Source organism: Schistocerca serialis, chromosome 3 (genome assembly GCF_023864345.2).
Source record: "Schistocerca serialis cubense isolate TAMUIC-IGC-003099 chromosome 3, iqSchSeri2.2, whole genome shotgun sequence".
NCBI classification, from domain to species: Eukaryota; Metazoa; Arthropoda; class Insecta; order Orthoptera; family Acrididae; genus Schistocerca; species Schistocerca serialis.
In genome coordinates this window covers 773,608,159-773,624,820 of record NC_064640.1, presented here as the reverse complement: position 1 = coordinate 773,624,820, position 16,662 = coordinate 773,608,159, and the positions used below count along the sequence as shown (strand labels likewise).

Genomic DNA, 16,662 nt, shown 5'->3' with positions numbered 1-16,662 from the left:
TTTGCCAGGCATAGTGCTACTGAATTTTAATTTGTGTTACTCTGCTAAGCCAGATTTATTTTTCTTGTTTGCTGCGCATTGCCTCATATTAGTTGTAATGTTGAATTGCTTGGTAATTTAGATTTACTGTAGCTTGCTTTGCAATTTTCCATTTTTTTGGTCATTGCTGTTTGTGTTACTTATTTTGTGCTGCTGCATCGCCTCGTCCCTTAGTTTAGCATCTGAGCTCAGTAGATTTAAGTTAGCTTAAGAGGGGGTAGACTATATAAGAAACTGACTATGGAGAATAGGTAAAGAATGCATTGCGAAGTTATATGAAAAAGATTTGGGCCCAAATGAGTATTGTACAATCAGAAATAATTATTTTGAAAGAAATATGAACAGAATACAGAAAGCAGGCTTAGATAGGACTTTTTGGGAATAATGATGAACAAAGGGAGATCTCCATGCAAAATACTGCAGTAAAACAAACCCTGTCCTTTCCCTTTTGTGTTATCCCACTATATGTTTGTGTACCCTTGTGTATTTGTTTTCTTCCTGTCTCTGTGTACTGTTTCATAGAACTTTTTTCTCTTCTAATACTAAGTTACATTCACTATGAAGAGGAATACTGTTATCCTCAAATACAATTGGCATTAATAATGTGTTATTTACTTTGTAAAGATGTTTAGACATTATTTATTCTGTTTTGTGTTAATGCTCATGTGTGAAGTTGATGTTTCGAAAGTTATTCTGATCTTTTATGTATGTACTCATGTCATAATTCCTGTAACACTGACGTATATGTCTATTTCTATTCTTTTGTAACGCCTGTTTCACTACAAATGTTATCTGTATTGTTATGTTCTTTAATGATGTATTTTGTACCTTTGTAATTGTATTCTCATGTTATAAAATTGTAATTGACACCAGTTCATCTTATTATTAACTTGTAAGTTACATTTCACTGCACACGTTTCTGTTGGTCATAGTATATGGACAATATGTGAGAAGTAGGGACTGTTAGTGTTTGCACGTGTGTTAATAATTCAGCAAGGGACTGGATAACAGCATTGTTGGTTCTAAGGACAGTTCCGAAAACTTTGTGAGTGCACAAGTGGTGGTTTTTGGACTTGCTATATTATCCGCAAGACTCTTCAATGGTGATTGTGCACCTGCACAGTCACAACAGATGGCTGCTGGCTATCTCTACCAGGATTACAGTGGGTCTGCTCTGTGATGACCTACTTACCAATACCCTTCAAAATTTCGACTGACTCTGCTGTGGGTTTGCTCTGTTGTGGCCCATTACCTGTATGCATGTCAAGAGTCAGCACTGTCTTTCCGTTGGAAGGACAACACTACTTCTTCAAGACTGCATGGAAATCCACTACTTCTGTGTGCATTTTCTTTTACTGCTCAGACTTTGAGGAAAACTCTGCATTTTTACTGTGATGAACAATCTGGACTGTCTTTATGGACTGTGAGAAATTTTTAGCTTTTGACCAACATTGTATCAATAAGTGTGTGCATTTGATTTCTTTGTTATTGTAATTATGAAAATTTTTTTTCAAATCTGTATTGGCCACTGCCCAATCCAATTTGTAAAATTTTTTGTGGGGAGCATGGGGGCTATGTAAGTAGGCTGTTTAGGTTTTTTTATTGGTAACGCCACCTCTGTATGAAAATCACTGGCTGTGCTGTGTGCAGTCTGTGGCTGCTTTGCATTGTTGTAATACTCGCCATTGTAGTGTTGGGCAGCGGCAGCTGGATGTGAACAGCGCATAGCGTTGCGCAGTTGGAGGTGAGCCGCCAGCAGTGGTGGATGTGGGGAGAGAGATGGCGGAGTTTTGAAATTTGTCATGAACTGCTATTTTTATATATGATGATATCAAGGTAAATACATTGTTTGTTCTCTATTAATATCTTTCATTTGCTAACTATCCCTATCAGTAGTTAGTGCCTTCCATAGTTTGAATCTTTTATTTAGCTGGCAGTAGTGGCGCTCGCTGTATTGCAGTAGCTTGAGCAGCGAAGATTTTTGTGAGGTAAGTGATTTGTGAAAGGTATAGTTTAATGTTAGTCAGGGCCATTCTTTTGTAGGGAATTTTGAAAGTCAGATTGCGTTGCGCTAACAAAATATTGTGTGTCAGTTTAAGCACAGTCATGTATAATTGTTCAAAGGGGACGTTTCAATATAACTGAATAAATAAAATGTTGAGAGCCTTTCGGAAATCTGGAAGACAGAATCTACCTTTTGTAAACCCTCGTAGCCAGTTTGGTAAATCCTCGTCGCCACTTTTTGTAAAGGCCACGTCGCTACTGCTGTGGAGGCCGAGTGGCCACTGCTGTTACGGTAGGCCGAATTTGTAGGTTCGTGAAACGGGTTCTGGCGCAGTACACCACTAAGGCAGTTTCTCCCTGCCATTATTACACAGCTATGACACAGGCTCAGGTAACAGGATAGAAGAACGAGGGGTCTACAACACTCCAACAAATTAGTTACAAAATCACATAAATGAGTTAAACAGGTTAGTTGTCTTTGTGACATGAATGATTAAATCTGCAACACTGCTTGTAATATAACACAGAAAAGGCCCTCAACGGCTAAGTGCAAACAATCGTAGGCAAATCTCACAGTACACTGCAAATGAAATTTACAACAGCTGTCTGTTCACTTCTGAGAGTTCACTAAACGACGTCCCCTGTCTAGGTCAGCCCTGGATGATGATCTACACCCAAGCGGGCGAGAGTTGCTCTTCTGTCTTTCGACTAGGCTTCTGTCCGTTGTCGTCCAGTCATTGGCGGATTACAATCGGCCGGCAATTGGCCGAGGTGAGGTCGATATCTTCATCCTCGGCGCCGTCCATGGCGTTGGTGGAACTCGAGCATGAGGCGAGTCTCTATGGCACTGGTACAGTTCGCTTCTTGCGCCTGTGGTGCTTTTGCCCTTGCTGCGTCTTGTGCGGACGACACAGCGCTGCCTTTTTACCTACGTCTACTGTTTGAAAGATATCGTGCATGAATAAAATAAGCTGTGTGTTACACTAGTGGTTTTTCCTGAATCAGTGCCGATCCTTTTAGAGCAGCTTGCTTTCCTCCAGGAAGGTCATAATGTTAGATCTTAGGATACCCTCTAGGGTCCTGCTACTGACGGACGCCGGCGACACTGGTCTGAGCATCCGATCTTTTACACATTTTGTAAACAAGAGTGAGCTGTGCTCTTTTCCAGCTGCCCGGGAGTATTCCCTGCACAAGAGATTCTTGATAAATATGAGCTCTGAAAGGGAGTAGTTCTGCAACGTATTCAACTTAAAATCTAGTAGGAATTCGCCATGACATGGTTTTCTTTTCACTTCATGAGGTTTTGTTGTTTTCTAACACTGGACGGCTGTAGGGGGGGGGGGGCTAGTACATTCCAAAATAAACCATCGTAAATTGCACTACTCCAAATGTATTCCAAGGAATCCGTAATTGCCGGCCGCGGTGGCCGTGCGGTTATAGACGCTTCAGTCCGGAACCGCGAGACTGCTACGGTCGCAGGTTCGAATCCTGCCTCGGGCATGATGGAAGTGTGTGATGTCCTTAGGTTAGTTATGTTTAAGTAGTTCTAAGTTCTAGGGGACTGATGACTTCAGATGTTAAGTCCCATAGTGCTCAGAGCCATTTGAATCCGTAATTTAGCCGGCCGCGGTGGTCTCGCGGTTCCATGCGCTCAGTCCGGAGCTGCGCGACTGCTACGGTCGCAGGTTCGAATCCTGCTTCGGGCATGGATGTGTGTGATGTCCTTAGGTTAGTTAGGTTTAAGTAGTTCTAAGTTCTAGGGGACTGATGACCACTGATGTTAAGTCCCATAGTGCTCAGAGCCATTTGAACCATTCGAATCCGTAATTTATAGTTTACGCATCAATTAATTACAATTATTAGATCTCAGTGGTACGTTGCGTACGAAATTAAGTACAAAATGTCATATTTTATATCCCACTTCAATCGTACATTTTGCGAGGGTTAATATGGGGGTTACTTATATCAATATCTCTGACTTGTCGGTATGAGGGTTACATGTCATTATTCATGTTCATCAAGAACGCAATGTTAATAAGAGAAATGTTTCTTAAATTCCAAATATTCGTTAGTGTTCTGGGTGTGCCAGTAGCAATGATCAATTTTGGTGCATATTATAGGAACGATTATTCGAAGCGAAAACATTTAGTGAACATGGCCTCTAAAATGCATACCTTAAGAGATATGAGCACTTCTTTATCTTCGATACTGTGACACAAATCTCTCCTAACGCAAACTCTCTGTTTTCCATTTTGGGAGGAGGTCTACTATGCACCAAAACAAGAAAAAATTATCTGGCAAACATGGGCTGTAAAATGCGTACCTTAAGAGTTATGAGCACTCGTTCAGTAGAAGAGACGTGTTTCACAGTAGCGGAGACGAACAAGTACTACTAGCTCTTATAGTGTACACTTCAGAGACCATATTTACTGGACGTTTTAGTCCATATTACCACCTCTCAGAATATGGAAAGCAAAGAGCTTGCAGTAGAAGAGATTTGTTTCGCAGTATCTTAGATGAATGTGTTCATAGCTCTTATGGTAAAAAATGGAAATGCCGTGACTAGTGTTCCCCATCGGGTAGACCGTTCGCCTGGTGCAAGTCTTTCGAGTTGACGCCACTTCGGCGACTGGCGTGTCAATGGGGATGAAATGATGATGAAAGACACACAACACCCAGTCATCACGAGGCAAAGAAAATCCCTGGCCCCGCCGGGAATCGAACCTTTTTTTTTAACCATATATATTTATTTAAATATATTAACAACGATACATTAAAAAAAGACATTTTATTCTATTAATCTATTATATTCCTAGTGTTGGTTAATATTACTGTCATGTTATATGTTTTCGTTTTTATATTTTCCTTTTTCGTTTTTCTCTTATTGTTGTTCCTTAAACCCTTTTACATGGCCATTTGTTCTCTTTTTTTTTGAGGAGGTAGACATTGCAGGACAGGCATAACAGTTTATATTTGGCATCGATGCATTGATTTTGAGTTTATGTTTCTGTATGTGATGCACTTGTGATGCCACAGGCACATTGTGTACTCTGGTTTGATCTCTTCCTCTAGTTACACAGTTAAGTGGAACAGTAGGAGGGAAACGTCACCATGATGGGTGGAGCAGAAGTGGAAGAAACTTTTTTTACATATACTACAGAATATACCTAAATTGAAGAGGAGAGAAAATTTTGTCGTATTACATAAGAGAAGCAGAAAGGATAGTGTGAGTAATCAATAGAATTTTATAGGCACAAAGTAAAGGAAATCATTTTTAAAAAAATCTAATAATAATAATGAGTAGTTGGCACTTTCCACTAAGTAATGCTTGTTTCCTATTCAGTATAGCACAAATAATGGAAGAAAAGTTAATTTAAAAAAAACTGATAGTACTTCTGGACCCCGTGCGCGGGAAGCGAGAACGCTACGCAAGACCACGAGCTGCGGACACGTTTGCCTTGTATTGAAATAGAGAGTTCCTGCGAAATAGTAGTGGCACATCTACATCTACATCTACATGGTTACCCTGCAATTCACACATACGTGCCTGGCAGAGGGTTCATCGAACCATTTCCATACTACTTCTCTACCAGTCCACTCCCGAATGGCGCCTGGGAAAAAGGAACACCTAAATCTTTCCGTTCGAGCTCTGATTTCTCTTACTTTATTAAGATTATCATTTCTCCCTAAGTAGATGGGTGTCAACAAAATATTTTCGCATTCAGAAGAGAAAGTTGGTGATTGAAATTTCATAAACAGATCTCGCCGCAGCAAAAGCCGCCTTTGTTTCAGTGACTGTTTCGCGTATCATATCAGTGACACTCTCACCCCTAATGCACGATAACACGAATCGAGCTGCCCTTCTTTGCACTTTTTCGATGTCCTCCGTCAATCCTATCTGGTAAGGATCCCACACCGGGCAGCAATATTGCAGCAGAGGACGGACAAGTGTAATGTAGGCTGTCTCTTTAGTGGGTTTGTCGCATCTTCTAAGTGTTCTGCCAACAAAGCGCAGTCTTTGCTTCACCTTCCCCACACTATTATCTATATGGTCTTTCCAATTGAAGTTGCTCGTAATTGTAATTCCTAGTCGAATTGACAGCCCTTAGATTTATGCGATTTATCGTATACCGAAAATTTATCAAATGGTTCAAATGGCTCTGAGCACTATGGGACTTAACATCGGAGGTCATCAGTCCCCTAGAACTTAGAACTACTTAAACCTAACTAACCCAAGGACATCATACACATCCATGCCCTAGGCAGGATTCGAACATGCGATCATAGCGGTCGCGCGGTACCAGACTGAAGCGCCTAGAACCGATCGGCCACACCGGCTGGCCCCAAATTTACAGGATTTCTTTTAGTACCCATGTGGATGACTTTGCACTTTTCTTTGTTTAGTGCTAATTACACTTTTCGCACCATACAGAAATTCTCTCTAGATCATTTTGTAACTGGAATTGGTCGTCTGATGATTTTACTAGACGGTAATTACAGCGTCATCTGCAAACAGTCTAAGAGGGCTGCTCAGATTATCACCTAGATCATTTACGTAAATCAGGAACCGCAGAGCGCCTATACACTACCTTGCGGAACTCCAGATATCACTTCTGTTCTACTCGATGATTTGCCGTGTATCATTATTAACTGGGACCTCTCTGAGAGGAAATCATAAATCCATTCACACAACTGAGACGGTCCTCCACATGCACACAATTTGGTTAATAGTCGCTTTTGAGGAACGATATCAAAAGCCTTCTGGAAATCTAGGAATATGGAATCGATCTGAGATGCCATTACTTCATGGGAATAAAGAAAACCTTATGGGACTTCACTGCTAAGGTCATCAGTCCCTAAGCTTACACACTACTTAACCTAAATTATCCTAAGGACAAACACACACACCCATGCCCGAGGGAGGACTCGAACCTCCGCCGGGATCAGCCACACAAGGGAATAAAGAGCTAGCTGTGTTGCACAAGAACGATATTTTCTGAATCCGTGTTGGTTATGTATCAATAAGTCATTTTCTTCAAGGTGATTCATAATGTTCGAGTACAGTATATGCTCCAAAATCCTACTGCCAATGACGTCAGTGATATGGATCTGTAATTCAATGGGTTACTCCTACTTCCTTTCTTGAATATTGGTGTGACCTGTGCTACTTGCCAGTCTTTAGGAACAGACCTTTCGTCAAGTGAGCGGTTGTATATGATTGCTAAGAAAGGCGCTATTGTGTCTGCAAACTCTGAAAGGAACCTGATTGGTATACCATCTGGACCAGAAGACTTGCCTTTCTTAAGTGATCTGAGTTGTTTCGCAACACCTAAGATATCTACTTTTATGTCACTCATGCTAACACCTGTTCTGGTATCGAATTCTGGAATATTTACTTTGTTTTCTTTCGTGAAGGAGTTACGGAAAACTGTATTTAATAACTCCGCTTTAGTGACACCATCATCGGTAACATTTCCATCGCTATCGCTCAGTGACGGTATTGACTGTTTTTTGTCACTGGTGTACTTTACATACGACCAGAATCTCTGTGGGTTTTATACCATATTTTGGACAATATTTCATTGTAGAAACTATTAAAAGCATCTCGCATTGACGTCCGCACTAAATTTCGAGCTTCCGTGAAACTTACAGCCAGTCTTGGGGATTCTGCGTTCTTCTGAATTTGGCATGCTTTTTTCGTTGCTTCTGCAACAGTGTTCTGACGTGTTTTATGTACCATGGCGGATCAGTCCCGTCTCTTATTAACTTATGCGATATGAATCTATCTATTGCTGTCGATACTGTATCTTTGAATTTGAGCCATATCTGGTCTGCACTTACATAATTAGCTTGGAAGGAACGGAGACTCTCTCTTAGGAACGCATCAAGCGAATTTTTATCTGCTGTTTTAAATAGATATATTTTGCATTTATTTTTAGTAATTTTGGTTGATATGGTTTTGAGCCTCGCTACAATGACCTTGTGTTCACTAACCCCTGTATCCGTCATGACGCTCTCTATTAGATCAGGATTATTTGTGGCTAAGAGGTCAAGTGTGTTTTCGCAACCATTCACAATTCGTGTGGGCTCATGAACTAATTGTTCGAAATAATTCTCAGAGAAAGCATTTAGTACAATTTCGGAAGATGTTTTCTCTCTACCACCGGCTTTGAACATGTATTTTCGCCAACAAGTCGAGGGTAGATTGAAGTCCCCACCAATTATAATTGTATGAGTGGGGTACTTATTTGTAATGAGATTCAAGTTTTCTTTGAATCGTTCGCCTGTTGTATCAGGAGTCGGGGGTCAGTAGAAGGAGCCAATTATTATTTTAGTACGGCTGTTGAGTATAACCTCTACCCATAGTAATTCGCAGGAACTATCTATTTCCACTTCACTACAAGATAAACTACTACCAACAGGCACAAACACACCACCACCTACTTTATTTAATCTATCCTTTCTGAACACAGTTTCCGCCTCTGTAAAAATTTCGGCAGAATTTATCTCCGGCTTTAGCCAACTTTCTGTTCCTACAACGATTTCAGCTTCAGTGCTTTCCATCAGCCCTTGAAACTCTGGTACTATTCCAACACAGCTACGACAATTTGCAACTGCAATACCGACTGTTGCTTGGTCGATTCTCGTCCTTTCTTTGCCCTGTACCCTTTGAGACTGGAGCCCATTCTGATCTTTCCCAAGACTGTCTAACCTAAAAAACCGCCCAGTCCACGCCACACAGCCCTTCCTACCCATGTAGCCGCCTGCTGTGTGTAGTGGACACCTGACCTATTTAGCGGAACCCGAAACCCCACCACCCGATGGCGCAAGTCGAGGCAAGAGGCTAGACTTGTCAATCGGACTAAACTATTAATTGGATCGTTTTACCGACCCCCCCCCCCCCCCCGACTCAGAAGACATAGTTGGTGAACAGTTCAAAGAAAATTTGAGTCTCATTTCAAATAGGTACCCCACTCATACAGTTATAGTCGGTGGTGACTTCAATCTACCCTCGGTATGCTGAATGCTCTCTCAGTAAATTATTTTGAACAATTAGTTCAAATGTTTCTGAGCACTATGGGACTTAGCTTCTGAGGTCATTAGTCCCCTAGAACTTAGAACCACTTAAACCTAACTAACCTAAGGACATCACACACTTACATGCCCGAGGCAGGATTCGAACCTGCGACCGTAGCAGTCTCGCGGTTCCAGACTGTAGCGCCTAGAACCGCTCGGCCACTCCGGCCGGCTGAACAATTAGTTCATGAGCCCACTCTAATGGTAAATGGTTGCGAAAGCATACTTGACCTCTTAACAACAAATAACCCTGGACAAATAGTGAGTATCGTGACGAATACAGGGATTAGCGACCACAAGGCAGTTGCTGCTAAACTGAATGCCGTAACACCTACAACCATCAAAAAGAAACGAAAATTATATCTAATTTAAAAAGCTATTAACGCCGTTTTAAGATAAGTTTTCACTCCTTCCAATCTGATCATGTAAGCGTAGAAAAGTTGTGGAATGATTTCAAGATACTATCGACAGCAATGGAGAGATATATAGGGGGAAGCTAAATTCGCGCACTCGGGCTTCGCAGCGCGACTTCTCACATGTCAGCGATAAAAAAATGTCTCTCACAAAATTTCGTCTAGTGGGTACATCCGGCAGAAAAAGGACGTTAAAGAGTGGCAATCTAGCAACACTGTAAACACATGTATGGCAACTACCTCTGACAGCACATTTTAGATGTGCATTACAGTTGATGCAGTGGATAGAGTTTTGGGTTAGTATGCAGGATGTCAATGGTTAGATATTGGGTCGAGGCAAGTTTTTTATTTGGTAAATGTAGTCCAGGTGGTATGGTATCTGGCATCTTAATCGTCAACAGCCATTGCAGCTGGTCCTCTAAAAAACATTTGTACTTACATACTACAATCGTTGAAATGGAAGATTGGTCAGCTTTGAAAGAAGCTCTTTCCCGTCGGCGTGAATTTATTCGCACCACTTCATCTACTAGATGCGAAACCTGTTTTCTTTGTACCCTCCTCCAGTGGTCCCATAGGTTAGTACCAACTATTATTCTTGCCTCGTTCATGTCCATTACATTTCGTTAGGGTCTTACGTTACCAGTAGGACTAGCAACGTGCTTTGCGAATAATGTCCAAACTCGGTTACTATTTGTATGTATTATCACCATGGCCCCACTAATTATGCCTTTCAACATTGAGTCTGGTAATCGCATGCTGTTTAGTACGTATCTCAATTCATTATTATTATTCTATCGATGGGATTGTGGAAAGATCACGTCTATTACCATTAGGGAAACAGTGTAATTCGAAGCTGAACATTTCACAATTAGCGGTGTTGGGATGAATCATACAGAACAATATCTGTCAGATTGGCTAATACCGTTATATGGAACAACGCGCAGGTCTGACGGCGTGTTAATACTGTATGCGCTGTCCACCAGACAGGGACTAGTTGCGAGCGGAGTAACACGCCTATAACAAATTGCAACGTACATGTGTACACGTATCGAATTTTCTCATTGTAAACCTGTAAACCAGTGTGACAGACGTCTGGCATACACAAACGATGAATATGTGGATATGCTTCTGGTCCTTAGTGCATCTGATAACCGGGATGGTGTTGTCACTCGTGAATATGCTGCTAGATATCCTTGTCGACCGCATCCAGATAAAAATGTGTTTTGTCGTCTGGATCTGTGCCTTCGGGTGTCAGGTTCTCTCCTTCCACCATCGCGTGACAGAGGTCATCCACGGACTCGCCATGCTCCAGGTACGGAGGAAGCTATTCTGGAGGTCATACACCAAGAACCTCAGCGAAGTATACGTAGCATAGCAAGGCAGCTGCGTGTCCCACAGTGCGCGGTCGTTAACATGCTGCACAAGCATGGGCTGCACCCCTATCATTAAGCTTTCACGCAACACCTGTATCCTGCAAATCGCCATCAGCGGATGTAATTCTGTGAATGGTTTCAACAACAGGAAGACAACGATGACTTTGTGAATACCGTAATATGGTCGGATGAAGCAGCATTCACTCGTGAGGGTATCTTCAATGTGCACAAGCCCCACCATTGGTGTGAGGTTGATCTGCATGACACCCACAACCGTGGATATCAAGTTCGATTTGGCATCAACATCTGGGCCGGAATATTGTCCGACAGGTGTTTGGGCCCCTACATGTTGCCTGACTGGTTGACTGCACAAAGGTATCATGCATTCGTCTCAAACTATCTGTCTGATGCGCTGGAAGGTATTACACTACATGTTCGGCAGAGGATATGGTTCCAAGATGATGGTGCACCTCCAACTCTGGAATTAGTGTGCGACAGTATTTGGACAGAACATTTCCAGGGAAATGGCTCAGACGTGGAGGTCCAGTTGTATGACCACCACGTTCACGTGGCATAAATCCCCTGGGTTTCGTCCTGTGGGGACACCTGACCGAGCACGTGTGCTCTACTCCGCCCACGAATGCGGAAGGATTGGCAGGTCTTTTTCAGGCTGCTCTTGTTACTGTGGACGCAGCTTTGCTGCAAAGGGTCCAGAGCTGTAGCATCCGGCGGATTGCGCAATGTTTGGACGTGCAGGGAGGTCGTTTTGAGCATCTGTTGTTCTGAGGACAACGTATTCTGTTGTGAAGATCATGCGACCATTAACATGGACATTATTATTGCCACTGGCTGCTAATGTACGACATCTAAGCGCTCATATTCCATGTAGTATAAACGACAAGTAAATGTTGCGCTACTGTATTGTGCTATCATCTTTAACATCTCGGAACTGATATTAATTTTGTAGTTATTCTGTCATATGACGGGTTATTTGTTTCAATAGTCTATTTCTCTCGTGACCGCTACGCTCGCAGGTTCGAATCCTGCTTCGGGCATAGACGTGTGTGATGTCCTTAGGTCAGTTAGGTTTAAGTAGTTCTAAGTTCTAGGGCACTGATGACCACATATGTTAAGTCCCATAGTGCTCAGAGCCATTTGAACCATTTGTCTATTTCTTATTTGTCTAACCACGTATTTGGTATGTTCATCGGTACAAAATGTCATAAATTTAGGATACATGTGACCTAAGAAAAGGTATATTACAGCAGAAATGAAATTAGCAAATAGAAAATAAAAAAAAATGCGCCCCAACGCAGGATCGAACCCTCGACCCCTACATCAGTGGTCGTCAAACTTTTTTGCTCAAGGGCCAAAACTAATAATATGATGTGGCACCTCGGGCCGCAAATTTCCAGGTCTTTTTATTAACTGGCAAACCACGTAAATGGTGTGTTATGAACCTCCAATACACTAGCTATAGTAAAGAAGCGAGAGGTTTACCACTGGCTTTCTAGCACTTATCGATAAAGTCGATACCATTCTGAACACTACGTGTAGAATGTTTTCTGTTTCAGATTGCTGCCACCCTCAATGACCCGTAAATTGTAACACTGTGATTGCCCGACGAAATGTTGCTGCGTTGTCTTTGTGAAAATGGACTTATACTTAAATGTATTATGTAACATGAGACGCTCACAACTGTTTTCTACATGTTTTGAAAATCATTTTTCGTCAACTCACTTGACTGAACTACAATAGCCTTAATTTTATTTCATACTAGATGAGGTACCTGGCATTGGCTAGATTTGTATTTATTCCAATCTTACGTTATTCTGTCTCTTCCTTCCCTCACTCTCTATCGTCCATCTCGACTTGCCCCTCACTCACCATCTCGTCACCCCTTTATCTGTCCATTTCGCTCTCCCCCTGTATGTGTCCATGTCCTCCTCTCCCTTCTCCCTCCGCATTACCATCCACGGCCCCAATAAGACGTTGCCTTTGTTTACCCCACAGTATTTCTTTACAGATTGAAAATAATATGTGTATAAGTGTGGTTGAAATCGATCCGAGGGTTTAGGAGGAAAGTGGAGGATAAACACACACAAACACACACATACACACACACACACACACACACACGCGCGCGCGCGCGCGCGCGCGCGCGCAAACACACACACACATACACACAACACACACACACACATACATACGTTTTTAAGAGCTAATGACTAATTATTTCTTTTAACAAATATGTACCGCATGTGACCGTCTCTATAATGCGTATTCATGAATCCAACGCATTTTCATTTAAGTTTGATACAATAGCAGATAACTGGTACGAGGCACATGTACCCATTTGTTGTCAACACAGAAACAAACAAGAAAACATTTCCATTGTTACGTCCCTTCCCACCGCAACGACAAATCTATCTGCCCCTGTACCAAGTGCCTCCTGCAAAGGTGATAGAACAAAAACTTCCTGGCAGATTAAAACTGTGTGCCGGACCGAGACTCGAACTCGGGACCTTTGCCTTACGCGGGCAAGTGCTCTACCAACTGAGCTACCCAAGCACGACTCACGCCCCGTCCTCACAGCCTTACTTCTGCCAGTACCTCGTCTCCTACCTTCCAAACTTAACAGAAGCTCTCCTGCAGACCTTGCAGAAATAGCACTCCTGAAAGAAAGGATATTGCGAAGACATGGCTTAGCCACAGCCTGGGGGAAGTTTCCAGAATGAGATTTTCACTCTGCAGCAGAGTGTGCGCTGATATGAAACTTCCTGGCAGATTAAAACTGTGTGCCGGACCAAGACTCGATCTCGGAACCTTTGCCTTTTGCGGGCAAGTGCTCTGGTGATAGAACAACTTTACGCGCTCCTACTTACAATTCTTCCAGTATATTTTTCATTTGACGAAGGAGACAGGTACAGCCGACAGCTGCAAACCATTTATTCTTTACCGAATTTGGATATACAGGGTGAGTCACCTAACATTACCGCTGGATATATTTCGTAAACCACATCAAATACTGACGAATCGATTCCACAGACCGAACGTGAGGAGAGGGGCTAGTGTAATTGGTTAATACAAAGCATAAAAAAATGCACGGAAGTATGTTTTTTAACACAAACCAACGTTTTTTTTAAATGTAACCCTGTTAGTTTTGTTAGCACATCTGAACATATAAACAAATACGTAATCAGTGCCGTTTGTTGCATTGTAAAATGTTAATTACATCCGGAGATATTGTAACCTAAAGTTGACGCTTGAGTACCACTCCTCCGCTGTTCCATCGTGTGTATCGGAGAGCACCGAATTACGTAGGGATCCAAAGGGAACGGTGATGGACCTTAGGTACAGAAGAGACTGGAACAGCACATTACGTCCACATGCTAACACCTTTTTACTGGTCTTTTTCACTGACGCACATGTACATTACCATGAGGGGTGCGGTACACGTACACACGTGGTTTCCGTTTTCAATTACGGAGTGGAATAGAGTGTGTCACGACATGTCAGGCCAATAGATGTTCAATGTGGTGGCCATCATTTGCTGCACACAATTGCAATCTCTGGCGTAATGAATGTCGTACACGCCGCAGTACATATGGTGTAATGTCGCCGCAGGCTGCCACAATACGTTGTTTCATATCCTCTGGGGTTGTAGGCACATCACGGTACACATTCTATTTTAACGTACCCCACAGAAAGAAGTCCAGAGGTGTAAGATCAGGAGAACGGGCTGGCCAATTTATGCGTCCTCCACGTCCTATGAAACGCCCGTCGAACATCCTGTCAAGGGTCAGCCTAGTGTTAATTGCGGAATGTGCAGGTGCACCATCATGCTGATACCACATACGTCGGCGCGTTTCCAGTGGGACATTTTCGAGCAACGTTGGCAGATCATTCTGTAGAAACGCGATGTATGTTGCAGCTGTTTGGGCCCCTGCAATGAAGTGAGGACCAATGAGGTGGTCGCCAATGATTCCGCACCATACATTTACAGTCCACGGTCGCTGTCGCTCTACCTGTCTGAGCCAGCGAGGATTGTCCACGGACCAGTAATGCATGTTCCGTAGATTCACTGCCCCGTGGTTTGTGAAACCCGCTTCATCGGTAAACGGGTAGAACTGCAACGCATTCTCTGTTAATGCCCATTGACAGAATTGCACTCGATAATTAAAGTCATCACCATGTAATTGCTGATGTAGCGACACATGAAACGGGTGAAAGCGGTAACGATGCAGTATGCGCATGACACTACTTTGACTCAGTCCACCGGCTCTCGCAATGTCCCGTGTACTCATGTGTGGGTTCATGGCAACAGCAGCTAACACACCAACTGCACCCGCTTCTCCTGTGACGGGCCTGTTACGGACCCGTTTGCGTGCTACGACCATACCTGTTGCATATAGTTGGCGGTAGATGTTTTGCAATGTGCGGCAGGTTGGATGCTCTCTGTCCGGGTACCGTTCTGCATACACCCTGCAGGCTTCAGCCGCATTTCGTCGACACTCGCCATAGATGAGTATCATCTCCGCCTTTTCAGAGTTCGAATACACCATGGTCACAGTTTCTACAACACTACACTATCACAGACGTCTGGTAACACGGTGTACTACAGTTGGTCTGCGTGCGGAGACGAATGCAGAATAACAATAGCAGCAGGCGCTACATGCGGACACTGCGACAGCTAGACCAAACCACAACAGTGCACTACAGCCACACTCGTAAACACGGTCGTCATCGTAAACATGTCCCTGCAGATGCTGCTCGCCGACCGTGGCCCGTGTTTGTTACAATACGCAACTGAACGTCGGAGGTTTCAAGCGTCAACTTTAGGTTACAATATCTCCGGATGTAATTAACATTTTACAATGCAACAAACGGCACTGATTACGTATTTGTTTATATGTTCAGATGTGCTAACAAAACTAACGGGGTTCCATTTAAAAAAACGTTGGTTTGTGTTAAAAAAACATACTTCCGTGCATTTTTGTATGGTTTGTATTAAACAATTACACTAGCCCCTCTCCTCACTTTCGGTCTGTGGAATCGGTTCGTCAGTATTTGATGTGGTTTACGAAATATATCCAGCGGTAACGTTAGGTGACTCACCCTGTATATCATTTATCGTTCCTCAGAAATTGTAAAGATTAGCACCTGTTAAAATGAAATAGTAGTTTCGGAAACAAACCACTCGCAACTGTTGGATGTAGGTGACTCCTTCGCCAAATAACATTGCTGTGCAGTTGCTGGCAACAATAAGCCATGTTTATAACACTGAAATTCAGCAATACAGGGAAACAGATTTTTAAATAGCCATCCGCCGGTTTGACAACTATTAGATTACGAGGGATATATTCGTAGGAGACAGACGAGTAGTTGTGTCACGTTATCAACAAGTACATTTTTAGTCAGGCTTCACAGGAGCCGAGTGTTGAGACCGACTGGAATAATCGTTGTGGTAGCATGAGTCAATGATGACATGTGCCATTCACAGACTTTCACATAATGACTGTCACCATGTTTACGAGTGTTGAAAACTGCATAAAAAATGCTGCTGATCAAATTTCAATAAACTGGAAAAAAGCATACAGTGCATCTGACTAATTCATTCCAGTTTAATTATCTTTGAGAAAATAAAATTCACATGGCTTGCATCATCTTACAATGTTCATGTAGCTATACAGGAGCATATGAAGGCTGAAGGGAAGGAAGGGAATCATTAGTAATTTTGAGCCACTACCAAAAAC

The 16,662-nt window shown here is 42.6% G+C and overlaps 1 non-coding gene across 1 annotated transcript; it reads right to left on the bottom strand.

The window, feature by feature from the left end:
* Positions 1-13,403: 13,403 nt before the first annotated feature.
* Positions 13,404-13,478, bottom strand: Trnat-cgu (transfer RNA threonine (anticodon CGU)). Its single transcript has one exon. It is a non-coding gene; the product is annotated as a tRNA-Thr (tRNA).
* Between the last annotated feature and the right edge of the window lie 3,184 nt (positions 13,479-16,662).